Genomic DNA, 20,906 nt, shown 5'->3' with positions numbered 1-20,906 from the left:
TATTAAAACGTACGTAGATGTGCAAGCTGTTTTAGGTTTTTCCGACCAAATTTTGCCAGCACGCAGAATACGAGTATAAGTAGGCCGTTCGAAGCTGCTTAAAAAGTCGTAACAAAAGTAAGAGATACGAAGAGAACAGTAACGTAATTACCGTTACCACTGCCATACGCGGGAATAGGTCTACGATCGATGTAATCAATAGGCGTTGCTGGTACTCCATTTTAAAACGTTTATCGTTTCTGCGAGCAGAAAATTGGCAGCGATGAAAAAATTGAATTTATTATCCCAAGAAGTTTTATTACTTTGCTTTTACCTTGATAAACCGATCGACCCTCGGTTTAATTCGATATTTCGCGATATCTGCTCGATGTATTTTTTATCCACACAAGAGGGTCTAGTTACTCGTTTTGTACTTTCTATTCATCGCTGTAAAAAATTTAGAAAATTGCTTTTCTCGGAAATCAATCGAAAGTTTCGTTATTCAGCCTCGTTACTTTGCACGATGTTTGGGCACGCGGAATCACCAGGATCGTCGAACAACAAGAAAGAAAGTTATGAAATTGAAGATAACGATAATATCGTTCCATTTGTCGAGAATTATCATTCACCGTCCGTATTAATCTATATTAATCTACGTTCATCTATAGCAGCAACTCGCCTCCCACGTCTTTGCCTTTATTCCCCTTTCTTGAAAAACTTGTTCCACTCCGTCTTCTACCAGGGCAGTTACAGCGTCATCCGTTGGTCGGGAGCGACGGGCGAATCGAGCGATAAGGGCGATTTCCAGGAGCGATCCGGGACTTTTAAACATAGCGACACTTTCCATTTAGCCAGTCGCGGTCAACAAAGCGATTTCAGGTTCACGTTATTATCGCGAATAAAGTTGCAACGCGCCGGTCCAGAACGAAAGGGTGGTTGCGAGATGTGCTCCGACTTCGAACACACCGGTGTCTTGTCTTCCCTCGAAATCGATTGGCCCCGAATCGACGATTACGAGTGCTATTATCGCTGCCGGAATTGGCTGCCGGGATTAGCCGCCGGCACACGTTTTACACGTACGCGATGAGTTTCTTAGATAAGCGATAACAGCGTTCCAGATAGCGCACCGAACGGCGAGATTCGGTGTTTAGCTAGGAGATTTCTGGTCGATTCCAGACCGAAGATACGGAATTACTTAATCGTTTCGAATACTTTCTTCGGCGATTTTGCGGATAGGCTGATTTCGTGAGTTGACGAGTAATCGGATTAGAGCACTGGAACACGGAAAGCTTGTTTTTTACGGTTATTTCGAGCTTATTTCGAATGGTATGACAACAAGATCTTCAGCGACGATGGAACCAGTCGATCGATATTCCTTAAGTATTTAATCGCTATGGAATTCTAACTAATTACTAATCGGTACAGTACGTATAAATACGTAATACGTATTACGTATAAAGTATCGCAAGATATTGCTTTCCGTTTAATAATTTTTATTTCCAAGCATATTATTACGTTATATTTTAAACGGCGAAGTCTTATATTTGAAGGTTTAAGTCGTTTATAATCACGCAGAGACTGTAATAGATATAAATTGTGGTTTTTAAACGTTTGTTGTGATAATTTAATGTCATTAGCATCGTTATTTTTTATTATTTTATATAAAACTCTGGCAAGAGATAATAATCGCGCGTAAAAGGCCGTGAATAGTAGAGCGGATGCGGCATAATCCTAAAATGCAATTCTCCATTTTCTCGTCAACGTTATTTTCCCTACATAATCGTCGGCATGCGGTAAAACCTGTTTCCTTCAGATCTGTTTACTTTTTTACCGATTTCTGGTTTAGTTGATAACACACGACAGTCAACTGACAACATCGAATGGCTAAATAAATATCTTGTACTACATTTCAAGTTTGACGATATAACAGGTAGATATGAAACAAAAGCGTCGTGTACAATTGTCTCATCGTCCATTATACGTGGCAAATAATTAAATCATAGTTAGGATAAATCATCAAAATATTCGAATAACGCGTATCCTTCCGCGATATTAATATTTTTTCCAATTCGATTTTACATCTATCTATATATATATATATATTTCACGTTCTTCCTCTCGTTCAAAGCGCGCACTCTGGATAAATTGATCGGATATTTAGGTAATGCGTTTTTGTGGCAAATGGAACGAAATACATTAATTATATAAAGCGAAATACGCGTCAAATTGTTTTATCGGATCCGCGTTCGGAACTACAACGAAAACCGAACAAAGTCAATTACTTTTTGATACAGATAATCAACGTTGTGGCTAAAAATTGAAAAATTGCGAATGTTACGAAATATTAATCATCCGACGAGAAGACGAGGGAAGAGCATCGTCCCTTCACCTCGCAACAGATTAACCCTCCGTAGGCGAGCGTAATTTTTCAAATTAAATTTGGTAAATTTTTGCGTGCAGGTTACTCGTATCTAAGCAAATTTTTACACTTTTAAAAAATGAAAAAAAAAAAAAGAAAAAGAAAAATGCTTATATTTACAATCGTTGGTTAAGTCGGACGTTTCGGTAAAAGTAAAAATTCGATGTTGAGAAATTTAAACGTGAAATTTCTATGAACGGTTCAAGTAATTTCTAATTCGAAAAACGTACTATCGTTGGAAGCATCGTTGGAGGCGTACGAATTAAACGAATAAGACAACGAAGCATTATTTCTCGAGAAAACAAGAAAAAGTTCCTAAAGATGTTTCAAGATAAGCTAAAAACACGAAATAGCGAGGTGTGTACGTTATCGTTTGTTTGTTTGCATCTCTGCATAGAATTTATCTTCTCACCTCTCTTAACAAAACGATTACGAGTCGTTTCGTCGATAACGCGTATACACCGAGGAAGAAGAAGGAAATTGCGGCAGTTAGGTGGTAAAGGAGAAGAAAAAAGTAAGGTAGAGAGGATAACGAGCATAGTTGCCGTTTGTATCTTACAGAGGGACGCCGCAACAATGCACTTAACAGTTTCAGAACGTCGGACGATGGACGTTCCGAGATTTCTTCCGCTTATTTCCTTCGTATTGTGCTTCTTGTTTCGACAGCTATATCGACGTTCGCTTATCCAGCACGAGTTTAACCGGCTTCGCGAGCCTTCCAATCCACCAAAGATAGATTCGGCTTGTTTCTCATATTTCTGCTTAGCAACCGCGCCATGGTACGGAACGCTCCCTAAGGATAACCGTCCTGGCAGCTGCTCTAAAAAATTTAAATTTCTATTCTCAGAGAATTAGCATGCGATCGATCTTCCCCCATCTATAGTTTCGATCGACCAATTTCTTTAACGAATCTCTATGTAAATTTCATACGATCGTAAGAAATCAAAGTGGCATTACGACGTTGCATATATGCTAGGCGAGTAGACGTTTTAATAACGTTACCCACCGATACGATACACCGATGCAAATTTAACTCCGTCTTATTGAAAAGCGAAGCTTTCTACCGATCGATCTTAGTCTTTGATTCTTTGTAACGTGCAACTATAAGCGGTATTTATTCGAGCTTAGTATTTAGTTATTTGGCGGAAATGGAATCCTCTATCGAGCTCGTCGAGTCTAATACGGAATATATCTAATCCGAATTCGACTTAACGCGTCGCACAACGCGTTCTTGATAGTTGTAGAACAGCTTGTTAAACGTTCCGCGTGTACGAATGAAATATTCTGTTTTCTACGCATACAAAATGAACGTAACGTTGTTAGATATGTACGTAATATGTAACAACTGTAATTCTGCTGTAATTAAATTGCACCGTAGTCGTTAGGGGCGTGTAAAATAGTAACTTATTCGGGAGAAAATTCACTAGAGATTGATTTTTGCGATTGGTTTCCGTAAAGCGAATCTGTCTATTCACGGATATTCCGTTCACGAATTCGTCCACCAAACTAGTACACGCACCAATACACGTACGACTGAGAAATGGCTATAACGTTCGCAACACGCGCATGCACGCGTACAAAATGAACAATAAAGAAACCAGAGACTTACGCTATACATATCAATTATTTTTCAGGGATTTGCGCGTATTTGATGCGTTATATGCGTGGTATAGATACGTTGTCTACGATTTTTCATATTCTCTCGTCTCGTTGAGATCACTCGAGTCTAAGAAATCACGCTCTACTATTTTTACGTAACCGATCGTTCGTTAAATAAATATCGAATATGCTTCTTTAAAAAAATGAATTAGACCTAAAACGATGGTCTAACGCACGCGATACGGCCTGTCGCTGTTGCGTGGATTACTCCAATTAGATTTTTCAGACGAACGATTCTCTATCGCAGACGAGCAAGGCTTTTTCGAGATTGGCGCCGCGGCGAACGCGACGCTTCAGAAAAATTGGACAAAAGCCTGAATCGAGTCGAACGTTTCGAGCGATGGAAATACCAAGTATACGATCCCTTTGCCTATCGGGGAACGACGTATGCTGAGAATAAAAAAAGCTTCGTTATTTACAAGCACGCGATAGAATTGCTTCGAATATTCTAATGTTGTCTCAAAATACCTGCTTTGGCCTTCTTTCTTCGAACGCGCGAGTCATAAAATTGCTTACGAAAATCCTCGTGTTTTGTTTCTTTGAACGGCGCACGTACTTTTTTACGATTTACACGAAGAAAGCTGCCAGACATACCTCTCGTATTCCTTCGTGTACGGAACTTTGTCGCGCTTCAGGGATATTTTAACCGATTTTTCGATTTAACCGATTTGACGAACAATCGAGCCGATATCGAACGCGATATCTTCGTTTTCGTCCTATTTTCATCCGTGGAATTACCCAATGTGTAGCTTTCGTTCGTGCTTACGGTTTACTCTTTGCATCAACGAAGCATCGTTCGTTTAAAGTAACGAGTAACGAGATTCTTGCATAAATGCACAGGCATCTAAACTGTCCCGAGGCGTTAATCGACATAAACTTGCACGATTACGGCAGATATAGGAAAAGACGTAGAAGAGGGAAAGTAAATCGAATGAGGACTGGTGGTACGCAAGGATGGAGGGAATAGGTATTTCGACGAGTTAAATGGTAGGCAATTTCAAGAAATTGTGGCTTCGTTCTCGAATCGATGAGTACTTTTCTTCTTCTCCTGCAGGTGGCTTCGTAGATAAGAACAGTCAGCAATGCGTCAATAGAGAAGAGACGTTCCTTCGAGTCGTTTCTAAAGCGATCTGCATCGATCCCGCTATCTTTCTCCGCTGTGCTCGCTTAACCCTTGCTCTCTCGGATAAACCGAGACCAAGAGATGTTACGGTCTAGTTTGGATACGACCAAATTCGAAAACCGTGAAAACAGTTATCACAGTCGTTAATTAACAAGAGGACGATTCTTAGATATTGTAATCGCATCCGGAGTTCACCGCTAGCTTTAAATACTTGTGATTCCACTACCGCGCTTGCGGTACCACGTACGTTTTAGCAAAGTGGCACGTAACGCGATCCCGACGACTTTCTTCCTTCCACTTATACTGTATTTCGTTCCAGAACCAGTGACGGAAGGCATGTTTATCGCGCTTGGCGAAGTTACCATATACCCCGTTACCAATTTCGTGGAAAGATGTCTTTCCAAGACTAATTTTCGATCTTTTAAAAACAACGTATTTTTCTTCCTATTTCGTGCCAATAACACTCGCGCTGTACATCGTAGAAAGGGAAAATTACCGCGGGGTTCAAAATATTAGACGCAACTGCTTTGCGATGGGCGCAAAGGGATTATTATTACTGTTATTATTTAATATCGTAACAGTGTATAGTACCATATTTTGATGCACTTTAAACGAAACGTGTTCTTTTGGTTGCAACTATTCGTATATCGACGTGATTTATCGAACATAGTTTAATCAAGGAATTAATTATTTCATTTTTACAGTCAAATATCGATCAATAAAATTACTTTAATACGAATAATCGGCCGTGAAATTACCTCTTTCGAAAATGATCTTAACACGAGTAACTCGAATCGATCGATCGATTTTGGCGCGATCCAAAATTCATACGACGTTCTTTCCATACGTCTTTCAAAATTTATCTCGTTCGTCTCGAGCGAAGAAACAAATATACAAATAATCGTTTCTTTTTGTTCATTTCCGAAATGGGACCGAACATCGACCGAGCATTTCACGTCATCGTCATTAATTTCACTTTAAGTCCCAGTTACGTTACACGTTACACGTTACACGTTACACGATACACGATACAGATGCGACGAAAAGGGAAGCACCTTCCTCTAGTAATTTGACCCATGCTAGCGCGACATTTAGCCACTGTCCTGATGAATATGTACCATTTCCGGTCGAAGCGACACAGTCCATTCTCACGGGAGGGATCTTGATTCGCTCTGCTATCATGAATTTTAATACGCCACCGCAAAATCTCGCGAAATCGTGAAATCTCGTTCAGCTTCGATCGATTATCTCGGTATCGACGAGGAGATTTCACGCTAAACGGTGGACAATATCGAGATCTATTCGAGCGAAACACCGACGTGCAAGTTTTTATCGGCGAATAATCTGTCGAGCCCGTGACGTATAATTTTTATAAACATTCCATATAAAAAGCAGAATTGTTTCTTGAATACGTGTATTGACATATTTCTCGTAATCCTAATGCCGTACCTTACGTTTTTAATACGACAAGGAAAACACGAGGTGGCAGGAGATGAAAGAAAGCGAATGTCCTTATAAATACCAAATGATACCAAAATCGAATTTCCATCTTTTCGCTTTGCACGATCATCGCGGACGATCCACCGAAAGATACTGTTTTCATCCGTGTTCCATCCAAAGTGACCGCTGAACAAAGTGGAATCAAACTCTACTTCCGATCGATCGAACTGGTATAATACGCTCCGGATTTTATTTTTCACATTGCCCGTCGACGAATCGTTCACGACGATCATCCAAAGTGAAAAGGCGTAAGTACTTCTGCATCTTCTTTTCTCGATGCAAAATAATAGATTGCTTGTTCGCTACGTTTCGTTATTGGTCACATTAATCAGTACCTATCCTCTCGTTTAATAATAATATATCAAAGAGTATGTTCGATTTAAAAATAATAATATCGAGAGCGATTCTTCGTACCTATTTATTTATGTCCGGATATGCGTATATCCGTATTCACGGTTTAGCCAATTCTAGAAACAACTATCGTTGCAAGTCAGTTCAAATTAAACCGTAAAAAGTAATCCCGCGAAGTAGAAGTCTGATCGTATTTTAACTCGGTTCGCGAGACGCGTGTTTGCGAATGATCGTGTTGTACGTAAGAAATGTGTACAGACAATTCTGCCGTAACACGACCGATTGCCGTAACACACGATGCGATTGAAAATCTGCGAGTAAAGTAATTTGATATCTCGGTCACATCGATTATCTCGTATCCTCGCATTTATCTTTCTCCCATTCTATCGCCTTTCCATCTTTTTACCCGTTTTACTTATTTTCGAAACTGTCGCCTATATACTCGTACGCGATAAAATAAATACACGATTATACAGAAAAGGGCACGCATCACCGACTTCATTCGGTTTCATGTACGTATCTTGTCAAAGTCGATATTCCGAGTAATTTCATTTACGTACACGTATCGTACACGTACCGTACGTATCTGGGAAACGAAAGGGGCGGAATGGCGGGCGCTTATATCGCAGAACATTGACTTTGACAACGTGCATCAACAACCTTATCAATGTTAAGGCTCGCTCTAAGGCGAGAAGCGCTCTTTTCCACGCAATCATCGCAAAATATCAATTAAAGCTTATCGTTTACGATAATATTTATCCCGACCACATTCCTGTTCTTGAACGTTAACCCTTGAATTCTATCGATCAATCGTAAAAATTCCCAGGCATGGGTCATCCGATAATGGAATTTGTTGATTCGATGTTATTAATGAAAGATACGACGAGATAGACATTCGCGGTGTATTTATTTTATAATTATCCGATATTCAGTACGCGTCAAACGTTCGGTAGACGATCGAATACGCATCGATCGTTCTTTTATGGAATAATATGTCACTTTCGTGATTCAGGAGAAAGATTGCTTTCGTTAAATATTCCATAAGAATTCGAAAGATGGAAGGATCGAACGATCGAGAGATCGTAGTACGTCAAAGGCACACGATGCAACGATGTTGGAAACATTGTAAAATATTATCTTATTCGGAAGAAATTATATCGTTTCACGTGAAAATGAAATTAGTTGCACGCCAAGATTTAATTTTAATAATTAATTATTATTACTATTCGCTTTTATATAAAAATTTGAAATTCTACAATTTATAATCGACTACTAAATCTTTGATTTCGACACTTTTCACGAGGATGACCAATTTAGCAACGATCGATAGCAACGACCGATCAAACAAAAGTCGGAGATCATAGATGAAACGAAAAACTGATTTAGTACATACGTAAGAAAGTGTCGAATTTTTCAACGTGTTTGTTAATAAAATTAGCGCTAAATTAAAATGTACTATTGATACGTAACTTAATTACTACGTAATCGCTGGAGCAGATAATAACTTATCGCCTCATCGAAGGTAATAGAGCATGTGATTAATTAGCTAGTTAGATCTTTCGATAATCGGAAGTAACGTTTGCTTCCCTTACGATGTTATTTATAGCGGTAAAAGAAATATTAATATCGCACAGTGTGAATTTTATTATTTTTTATTATTTTTTTATTAGTTTTACTGGTTACGAAAATAACTAGTGTCAGGAGGATATATTTTTATTCTCTTCCATATTCGTAACGGTGAAAATTATTTTTTCTGACGTCATTTTTCTCCACGAATGTGAACTGTTTACTACCATAAAAAAGAGTATTATTCGGAAACATAAAACATTCGTTTTAGTTATGCGAAAGTAGCGAATTGGAAGTATGCTTGTAATTACATAATTAACAACCGGAACGAAAAATTGCAAAATACCAGCAAGTACCACAGATTAATTAAATTAATGGCTCTATATATGTTTTATACATTTGCATCACATTTATATCACTACGTATCTCTAATAACGTCCATATTTTCTCGTGCTTGTTATTTTTCCTAATCGTAGGACGCGTTCTCGACTCTCTGCCACTCTCTGGTCGAGTTATCCAATTCTGGATAGATCGACTGTTTCATTTCGTTATTCGATCGTAAATAGGAAACTTTCTGAAAATAAATTTTAATAGAAATCTCGTTGATAAGGATGCTACTGTCCCCTTCTCGGGTGATTGCAACTCGGTTATTATTTATGTTGAAATTCTAATAATTGTACTCGCACATTTTGTTTGCAAAAAAAAAAAAGAAAAAATAGAGATGTTTACCGATAGGAATAATGTTAAAAGAGGAGAAAATTTGGTAGTTGGTCGAAGGAAGGACGAAATATATTAAACGAGTCGTATCGAAAAATCATTTTACAGTTGAATATTTCAATTGGAAATACTTTGAATTATTCCAGAAATAACGAAATATACGTTTGTCGAGAACAAATGTAAATTCTGGGATTTTATTTATCATTTGGATCATTGTTGCGTCTCATTTGAATTGCATTGGATAATATGGCTGAATGAATATTATTACGGTTATGTGCTATATTAAGTTAAGCTTTTGAAATGCGTGCAGTTAGATTTCATTGCTGTGAACCTTGATTTAACATGGTCGTTGAAGAAATAATTAGTTCCGTTATATATGATTTAATTCGTTTTATTCGTTATATATAACACGAATATGTTTTAGTCGTAAGCGCCTAAGCAATAACAAGAAGCAGCAGTTACAGTAAATGAAACGTCAGGGGTAAATGTAAATGAAAAAGGAGACGTGAGATTAGAGCCACTGCTCTGGTTTTACTTATTTTTTTTTTTTTTTAAGGAAATCACAATTAAAGAAAGAAATAGCAGAAAATAAACGCGAAAAGCAATAATTTTACAGCACAGATATACGGAACATCGAGAAAAACAAGTTTACGAGTTTCAACAAATTTCATATCGACTTTTGACACACGGTTTTAACTTTGCGATTCTCGAGTTTCTTTCTTTTTTTTTTTATTACTCACGTTGCATTCGACAACTTCCTTATCCGTAAATAGTATGGGAAATAAGTTTTATCATGTTTCAAGAGCGCGAAGATGAATATTAAGATATTTATACAAGGGCTCTTTCACAAACCTAAAATCTGCACAGCTAAGGAGCAGGAACGATTATGCATTTTCCTCTTCTCGTCACAAGAGCTTGAACTTCACGTTGCATAGGGTGATTTAAAGGAGCACTGGACCCGCTAGATATTGATTTTACGCTCTCCGTATTTTCCGTTCAAACACGGGCTCGTCGAAGAGAAAGGAGAATAGATCGCGATTTCGTTAAATCGGATCCTGCCAACTCTCGCCCACTTTCTCGAGATCTAGTCGCCATTGCCACCTTTCTATCTGATTAAATTTATCGATCTTTCTTCAAATTCTTAGCATCGTAAAATTGCAAAGAATTCTATATTCTTAATTCTATAGCCGATTTCATCGAGTTTATCGATGAATTGTTTAGAAGCTTTGAAAGTTTCGAAAATTTTCAATTAATAAACTCTAATTCTAATTTGTAACTTTGCATAGTTGACATAATGCACAAAATTGTGTTTGTTTTGTTAATAACGTGCTTAACAAAATTATAACTTTAGACGATATCGAAACAATATTAATAGGTAAGGTAAACAGGGACAAGAAGATCGATTGTTTTAATTACAGCGATTTGACGATTATATGATAGTTGCAAATAGTTCCTAATAATTGATCGAGTTTGAATATTGGCGCCAATTAAATATCCTTGGAAGGAAGGAGCCATCTACGAAATAACAAAACCATCGGTACTTTATTACGTATTAAGATAGAAAATAATAATTTTACCAGACGTTGCACAGTTTTATTCCTATCATTTCGTGTGTTCATTTATATTTTCAGCTATGGAACACGTACCTGCCGTTATTTCGAAGAAAGCGACCGACCATCGTTTGTCAAAATCGAATGTCGATAAGCTGATTTACTATAGATAAATACAGGAATCCGATCAAGTGCACCATACTGATGAGAGTGCACGAATACGATACTACGGTCAACTGAAACCATCACGATTGGCAATATATTGAAAAATTATCGAAATCGCTGGGTTGGCTCTCCCTGTTTGTAGATGCTTACCAAATATCGTATTGTATTTTATTGTAATTCGTAATCAATTCCCTTCGGCAAACTGATAAAGAACGTTCTCGTACGAACCGATAAAGAGTAATAAATTGCATAGAGCAAACTTTATGACGTTAATGTTGTTACTGTGCACGGCTCCGTTTTATCGCGTAAATGAATCTTCGCTCTTCCAATAGCGACGAAAATATTACATTGTGCAGATACGTCGTTTTACCCTTCGTATCGCCACCTTTCTTTTGGCGCCAAACGTGAGCGCGTGGTTCTCCCAGAGTTCCTCGAGAGTCGCGATTAATCACAGCATGAAACGCGATACGTTACGTAAACATTTTTTATTCTTTAGCTTCACGTGTCATTTTTACGATTTAACGTACGACTGTAACAACATAGCGATATGCCGCGACCAGCGACCGTCTTCACATTTATATATATTTTATTATATAATGCGTACATATATACGCATATTGTGTACAATCCAGGTCTCTGTAGTTTACTTTTATTTTCTCTAGGAGAATATTCCATTACCTAGCTTACTTGTAATTACTTATAATTAATTAAACGATTATGCGACTCTCGTTGTATCGATTGTATTTTGTAGATATTACGTTAAACGTTGAAATATAGTATTAAAAGTTCTTTCTCGTATGATATACGATAAAATACGCCAGAAAGCGTATAAAATATCGTAGTTTTCTCTAAATTAAATATCGATAACATAATTAACGTCAAAGTAGATGAAAGGAGGAATTATTTGAGCACAGTAAACGCATCTGGCTGAATATTTAAAAAAATAGATCATACGCGATGAGAGGTATTCAACAGGTGTTTAAAAGCCTCTAAATATTTAACAATCGTATCGTTGTATTTTATTTCGCGGTATCTCGTCCAACTATCTATCTATGTATATTTTCACGAGTTAACAAAGTATCATTTAGCAAATGATTATGATAACGGAATAAAATTATCCGTAAAAGGATATTATAACGTTACACACTGAATAAAATTGGCAAAAAGAGTAATTCCGAAAATTCCGCGACCAAATCTCATTATCTCTTTATCTCTTTATCTCTTTATAATTTTGTTATATTCTCTCTTCGAGCACCACGTTATAAAGCATTTCGTTGATAAATACCATAGATAGAATTGGAATAAAATATTTCGATCGATAATGTACTTAAAAAATTCCGTCTTTTTCCAACTTGAAAAAAATAGACACGTCGGAGCATAAAATCCTCTTGAAGAGAAATACTCGGGGCAAACACGGCATTAACGTCGAACCGATGAAATAAAAATTAAACGACATTGCATCCTCCTACCCTTTACGATAGTTGCGCACTCGCGGATACAACCGTTTTTAATCGAGACGATCTTCTTAGCGGGCAAACAAGAAACGGTCGATCTCCGCGTTATTCTCGTTGTTCTTCCTTTCCGTTACCATCTTACCGATTTCTTTATACGTTAGAGTTAGAGTTTTGCGAACGAAAGAATTCGCGATTTCTTTGAATCTAATTAATCCGCGACGGGAATCGATCGAACACCTCGAGAGTCGATATTCGAGAAATTTTTTTTCCGATTTTCCATCTCTCGACCCGGTCTCGAACGTTTCGTTCGGTCGCCTTGATAGAGACGAATCGCCTAACGAAAAAAAGACTCGATGGTCCCGGTTCTTCTTTACTTCTAGTTTAGGCGTTTTTGCTCCTGTGTTTCGAAAAAGTGGACCGTTGGCTTCGTCCCGCGACATCTTACGAAGGATCGTTGTCGCATTCGGAATCGATTTCCGCTTGATGCATGTATATCGTTAAGTAGTTGGGTCTAGAAGAGAACGAGAGACTTTACTCTTTGTCCCTGGTGTGAGATTTAGCGAAATTGGATGTTGGAGATTGAAAATCGGTTCCCGCGTCAATGATAAACTGCGTAATCTGGTTAAATTTGAAAGAACGATTTATAAATTGATAAAATGATAACTGCATATTGGAAAGTAGATTCTATCGTCGAGGCACACGTATTTATTATACAAGGAACGAAGAAATATCACGCGGCATCGAGTTACTGATTTTTATTGCCTTTTGCGTTACCTTTATTCGTGGCTAAAAATATACGCGTCATACAACATTTACGTATTTATATACATAACGATATATACATATGCATATACAGGATCGCCACGATTTTTCGGACTTTTTCGTTCATCTGACGAAAAAATGTTTCCAACGTGATCTAATCCGTGCTCGGTCAGCGACAAATTTCAAAAATAACAATTTTAAAGCGCGTAACTACGCCTGGATACGCCTAAATTGTTGCGTAACACAGGTAGCCTTGAAACTTAACATTGGAAACTGAACAGGATTGAAATGAAAAAAGGAAGGGGGGGAGGGGGAAACGCGACGGTTTAAAGGGACGATCGGTGAAAATCGAAACTGACTTTAATCGGAAAGCTGGAAATTAAACGCGGGTAAATAGAAACGTAATTCGAATTCGGCTTTTGTTTTCGGATGCGCGTGAAATTTGAGCAAAGTTGTGAGTAAATTGGCAGCACGGTGAGTTTTTTTTCTCGTACCGTGAAAGTAAATTGCTTCTGAGTTTTTCAGATAAAACGCGAATAAAAAGCGGCGCTAGTTGTAGTTAAAATGGAAGAAAAAATATAGTCGATCGTTAGAATAGCTGTCGGAATACTCTCGCGAAAAGTTTATTCACGGTATTGATTTTTAGTCCGATCTCGAATTTCTTGATGATCGATAAGGTTGATTCGTTGCCGCGGTTACTATTTACGTATATTATTAATTCGTTAATACTATATCAGCCAAAACTCGGCGAGTACGATAAAAATTCTTACGGCATCTTATTCCCGTCTATACTCATCAGCCAGCGGAGGCAATTCGACGTTTTATAGAGCGGAATATCTTTACGTGTTCGTTCGGCTGCATTTGCATTCCATGTTCTCGCTTATCGATCCAGAATGGCTATATAGTTTCGATCGGTTGAAAACCCGTTCTTTCTCGTTTTCTTTTTTAAGGGGGCGAACTAACAGAAGGGGGAGGAAAGAAAGCGGCGCGTCGAGAACGAAAAATGGGGTTGCTCGTAACCGAGCTTCTCCTCTCCTGCCGCTGGCCTGACGCGAGAAGAAAGCGTAAGCTTTCGCTCGTTAAAATTCCTAATAACGTAAATAAAACGGTGACGCGATGTCGAGGATAACGAGGCAATTTCCGGCTACGTTCGACCGCGTTCGAATTCTGCGATTCTCTCTCGTCGTTCTCCAGCAACGAGAGGCCGTTTGTAAGACACAAACTTGATAAAGCTTCGCTTGTCCTGAATTTTCCTACGTTACTTCACGCTGATTGCGGTTTAAGCTGTATCCTCCAACGTCGATGCGGATTTAACGCGTATATCGAGCCTCGTGTACGTCGCGCTGCTTAGCGAACAGAATTCTCGCGGGACTTTTAGTTTACGAGCGATCGGATGCATCACCGATCGGTTCAAATATTTATATTCGGTCTTGTTGCCTTGATCTCTGGTTAATCCGTAGATCGTCGAACGCTTTTCTCCGATCAAGCAATTACGTATATCGCGTCGATACGCGGTCGAAATAAAAAAGCAAAAGGTTTCAACAGCTTTCAGTCGATGGGGCTGAATAAATAAAAATAATTAGGAAATATCTTAGAAAATATCGTATTTCATAAGTAGACAAAGAATCAACACGCACTGTACTTATACCTGTACTTATACTTATTTCAATGTATTCCTATCGCGCGTTCATCCACGCGTTCCACGATCGGATAACCTCAACACAGATGATATCGTGTTAAAGTTATACGATAACGTTACATCGGTACTTTATATAAATAGCGATGATTTTCCCTTAAATAATCTTGCAATCCATAAAATACTGGAAAGACGCGGCACCGCAACGCTCGCATAAAGAGCCAGGGAAAATTGTTAGCCTTCCTCGGAACCATCCATTCGATGGCACGATAACAACTATTCCCTTCTTTCTACCATTCTGCCAGTCATTTCGTCCCTTTAATAAACACGTAATTCCTCCTAGAAGATCGATGTCAGAGTTCCGACATGCTCATCCGCTTTTCCAATATTAGGAAAACCGCAAGTCAGACTAGCTCGATTCCGTTTAACTTATCCGGACGGTTTCTTTCGTGTTTACGAATCTCAGCGGCGAATTATTTACCTCGGAGACGGAGTCGGAAACAATCGTGGCCTGCGTGCGAAGATGATCGTCGGTGGTGATTCTCTTCGAAAGTGCAATTGATCGCGCAGGCCAAGTATCAGAGAATGCAGCTGTACGGACTCGAGGCGTACGTGGTGGACCGTTCCACCGTTTCCAGTCAGAGAGAGGGCTGTCTGTTGCTGCCAGCTTAGACAAAGAGAACATCTCTACCGTCTCTATTTTGACCCTGGTTTCTACGCGGACCGTCTCTGTATTTCGTCTGGTTCGGCTAGCACTCGACTGGCATGCGAAAGAGACGAAGGCGCAGGGGTGGCAGCAACAACGGCGAGCAACGTCGAGGGATGGATGGACGAGGGTGGAAAACACGAGCCTCTTCTCTGGAACAGGGAGATGCCGTCGGACGAAAAGGAATCGTGGCTTAGGTAGGAGAAGGCGAAAGTAGGAGGAGAGCGGAGAAGCGGTGTTCTCGATGAAGGAGATGGAAGAGAATCAACGAGCACGCGAAGATGGTGTCGAGAAGAATCGTGGGAGGCAAGTGTGACGGTACAGTTCGAAGAGGAGGAAGAAGAAGAGAGAGAAAAGAGGAGGAGAATAGGGAGCAGTCGAAGAGAAGCAAACGGGGAAGATGGAAGAGGGAGAAAATTGAGCAGAAGAGCGGCAGAGAAGGTGAAAGAGGGAGGAAAGTGGAAAGAGGAGGAGGAGGAGGAGGAGGAGGAGGAGGAGAACCGGAACGACCCGGGGGTTGCCGTGGCGTTATCGACCGGACTGGTGGTCGGTACGAAACCAGGCGTCGGCGCCGTGGATGCCCCGGCTTCCTCAAGTGCCGGACCATCCTCCACCTCCACCGTTACCACCACCACCACCGCCTCCACCACCACCGACTGGCAGCAGCAGCAGCAGCAGCAGCACCACCAGCAGCAGCCAGCAGCAGCACCAGCACCAGCACCGCCACCTCCATGGAGGTCGCGCGGTTGGCCATCAGTAGAGCCCGGGACAGACTGCCGATCGCGCACACGGAGGGTGCGGGTCGTCCCTGGGATTGGTCGTCGGATCGGGTTTGGCCGGTCGGTTGTTCGGTTATAGCGCGGTTGTTCTCGATGTATACGCACGCGATCGGTTCGCGAGGCAGAAGTTTCGATTCTTTTTTCTTTTCTCCGTTCTCTGCCGTTGTTTCCTGCTTTCCCGATGTCGCTGCAAATTTCACCAGCGTACGAAGTAATCGTCGGCGACGCGATTCGTAACGCGACGTTGTGAGCAACGTCTTCTGTCGGAAATAGCAGTGACAGCTGGAGAGCAGCGATCACGGGATGAAAACACCTCGTGGGTGGTGGTGCTGAGAGAGGGTGCAGGTGGTGGAGTGGCGGACGAGTTTGTTCGCGAGCCGAGCGAACCAAATTGACCTGCACTAGTGCGGTGTGAACTAGACGTGGATTTGATACCGGATCGTCCGATCATGTTCCTTCGATCCTTCATCGCCCGCCATGTGTGCCGCTTGCCATTGTCCGATATATCAGACTGGGCCAGTTCGTGGCAAGACGACTACCGTCGTGTTATCGGATTTGCATTGCAGTTCGTTGACTGAACGAAGCTGACTCTCTCGTTGCATTGACTGTATACCGACGAGAGATATCCGTGGAGCTTTGTACGAAATTCGAAAACGGTACGTCGATATAGCGGTGTAACGAAAGGCCGAGTAACAGCTGGCGAGATTGGCGTTCGATTGTTCCTCGTTTTACGATGCCAATGAACGGATCCGTGCGCAGCCCTATCCTTGTCTAATCGTACAGATTGCGAACGACCTGCTCGCACGGGCTTATAGTTTAATAGTAAACTACTTAGTAAATTGTTAACTTCGTTCCCCCTCTCCTACCTCGAGCCGTTTAAGTTCCAAGGTATGCAGATACACGGCGGATGGAGAACTTTTAGTTAGCTTACGGTTTAATCATGGTTGAAAAGATCTCGTAACTTTGCCGACGTTTCCTCCTCTACCTTTTTGGCACGTCGAATAACAGCCGACGATTTCCGCATTTTCGACGATGATCCGATTCTCCTCCTTCACCGTTGTCTGTTCTCTTCTATTCTGTCTCGCAGTCGTTTGCGAAACAATTTGCAAACTACCACGACGCTGATAAACGAACTTCTCAACCTTTCCTCGTCACCTTCTTCTCTAGCTCGACTATTTATGTAGCATCGAGTGTCAATTTTTCCATCTGATCGTACACGATATCCAAATTCGTTTTTAGCTTTCCTTGCGATCTTTTGCTCGAAATTATTCGCAAAAGTTTGATATTTCCAATCGCGATGGTTACACGCGATAATCGCGGTAATCTCAATTTCTAACTCCAATAACTGCTATCGTCGACTTCCAAGCATCGTAATTACTCCTAAAACATAGAATCGAATCGAGTCGGGGCTTACGGTTCGTAGAGACAAGGCGTCGACGTCTCGATCGGAAAGTTTGCAGGTCCATCATTCCGGGTCTCTCTGTAATTCCTCGAGAATCGATTGCGCTAGCTTGGCAGTTCGAACGGACAGAGACTGGCTCCGACGTTATTAATCGTCTCGCTTGTCCCCTGCAATTAGTGCGAGCTAGGAATTTAATTTCAACTGCGAACAACTCTCCACGGTTTCCCGTGTTCCACCGTCTCGATAATGGACCGAGTTATCGATATCTCGGTCAGTGGTGACAGCCGAGCGAAGATAAGGACGAATCGCGTCGAATTCGACGCGTAATCCGCCGATACTTTGATCCTCTTTTCAAGTTTTAAAGTATAGTCTACAGTCGCAACGATAGAACGTCTGATTTGACCGTGGAATTTCGCACGTCCGAGGAGTTTCGGATAAACGCATTCGTCTCGCTGGATAGAATATAAAGTACAAAGGAAACGGTGCGTCGTTTAACGTCGTAGCGTATAAATTTTCGACGAGGGCGGTAACTTAAATGCTTCTTAAACTTTATGTACCCCGGAGACACAGCGTCGAGTATTAGCGGTATAAATCTTTATGACAGTGGACGTACGTAATTTTCACGATTCTGCTGCTCGTTCCAACTCTTTGTGCGCTCTTTACGAACACGGTTTATTGTTTTTTCTCGTTCTCGTTCTCGTTCTCGTTCTCGTTCTCGTGCAAACGATACGTCCTTCTTTGCTGTTGAAATTTTACGATTCTTTCGTGGTTCTCCTAAGTCGATACATTTATTTCGTTCGAACGCTCTTAACTTTCATTCCTTATTTTTTAATCAAAGCCAATTCCAATTCTTTAATTTACGTTTTATATCGCGATAGCGAATAAAAGTGAAACCTTCGATGTTAGTCAATTACTTCAGCGATGCAACTATTAGAAAGGAATCTAATACGTATCGTAGTGCACAAATTACACGCATTAACGGGGTTTTTACCAGATTTGCTTCGAAATTTTCATACGATTTTTTAGAAACTACAATTTCTTTAAGCTGTGGCTTTTCTACCATCGCCAACTCTGGCGTTACGACGTGTAAAACCACTACTAGTACGCTACGACAAACGGACAGAAGACGAAAATATGCCAGCGTTATGGTTTTATCTTGCTACTTGATTCTACGTCACCTGCTTTCTGTCTGTACCTGTACGTTGTAAAATCTTCTAACATTTTACTTCGACGTAGATCCTTCTTTATTTCGACGTATCGTGACATTTAAATTCCGAATTACAAGCCTCGATATAATCTGGCGAACAGAGAGTTTCGAAAAATGTTCGTACGTTTTCTTTGATCTGGCTAGTCCGCGCCTTACCTGTCCTTTCTGAGCGCCCGATATTTCTCGCAAAGATTTACGCAAAATACGAATAATCTATGATAGATACGAGTAGGTACATAGAATCTGTTTCAAACTTTCAATCTATGACGAAGCAACAGGGATATGATTTTCGAATCTTTATTATATTTTTCTACCAATTCTCAATTCCATTCACCTTCCTTTTAGTATTTTTTGCAATACGATACAAGTTGAAAATCGTGTACATCCAACTATTCTCTTTTGCAAATTTCTTTAGACATTACGCTATTTTATGATCGACGTTCGTTTCGATTAAACGTGGTAATATCTTAATCGTATTTCAAGAATTTTTCAAACCTCAAAGCTCAGATATCAAACAACTCGACAAACAACAAGACGAAGCATTTTTCAGTGACGAAATAGTTTCACGCGTTTATCGTTATCATCCACCAAATTTAATCATTAATCCGTAACATATCTGTTTTTAATGTCTGTTATAAGCTGTAACGGGTATAAGGGATAAAATCAGCGCGTATTGCTACAATTTTATCAAGTACGGCTGTATCATTTGATAAATATCAATTTCGTAACTAAGGTGCATTCTATCCGAAAAAGAAACAGACTTTCGCATACTTGGCAGCGATCGTACGCGTACTTTCGTGCGATTCACGAATGGCTGACTTGTTAACGAATTCAAGGTCGGATTCGATCAACAATTAAATATTTGACGTTAAATCTCTTGGTAATCCACTTACTAGATCAAGTTCCGCAGCTTCGTCAAATTTAATACATCGCTTGAAATATATTTGCGTACGTACATATACGTATCGTAATCGGCTTCGATTCCCTATGGAGAAGCGAGTTTGTCGATGTCAATTTACTTATTAGACAGAGAGATAGAGGAGAGAGCAGAGGAGGAGGGGGAGCGGGCACAAGTTACACTGGACGAAGCAAAGGATCGTGTTTAAAGCAGGCGTACAACTTGGAAATTGGAAATTCTCGCATTGCCGCAGAACCGGTATTATTGGGTTTTCGTGTCATTTGCGGCAACTCGAAACCGGCCGTGTTACAAATTGAGTTGTCCGATGTAATTCCCGGCAGACTGAAAAAGCCCGTTGAACGTCTACAGAAACGCGAAACAAAAGCAACCCTGTTGGTTTTCGGTACCAGATTGTAACGTTATTATTCCATTAGTTACTGACGAAGTCGCACTTCGTTTCTATGCGATGCAATTTCAGTTCGAGACTAATTTATTTAGGCGTCTTTGCGTTTCCGTCGTGGATTTTGCAATTTCTCCTTAATGTAGGTACTTTAAACTCGTCGTATTAAAGTTGGTACAGCGTTTCGCGAAGATTTCAAAAAATAGAAATCCTTCGACGAATCGTTACATTTTTGTATTTTGCGTATTTGATAATCTCGGTGGATCCACTTTTTCTCTTCTGACGGGATTCTCTTCTTTCTCACGTATATCGCATTGTAAATTTATCAGCTTTCATACGAATTATAACATATGAAAATTATTAGAAAGAAAAATATTTTTTTTTAAAGAAATATCTCGACGTGGATTTGTGACCGCACTTTGATAATGTCGCGCATTCGGGTGGAAGATATCTCTTCGTTCGTGGTAATTGGACACAATGTACGCGTAATATCTCGCGTTTGATATATTTCGTATAGTCCGTCCTACGAAATAGCGTCCAGGCATTTCGCACCGCTTCTACTACGAAGATACAAAATACGAACAAGGAACTTTGTACGAGCGTATTAACCACAAATACTTGCTTCTTTGACCT

The sequence above is a fragment of the Bombus vosnesenskii genome, unplaced genomic scaffold, assembly GCF_011952255.1.
Source record: "Bombus vosnesenskii isolate JDL3184/JDL3185 unplaced genomic scaffold, Bvos_JDL3184-5_v1.1 scf7180000013264, whole genome shotgun sequence".
Classification (NCBI taxonomy): Eukaryota; Metazoa; Arthropoda; class Insecta; order Hymenoptera; family Apidae; genus Bombus; species Bombus vosnesenskii.
The sequence above is the reverse complement of the archived record's forward strand: the minus strand, read 5'-3'. Positions refer to the sequence as shown.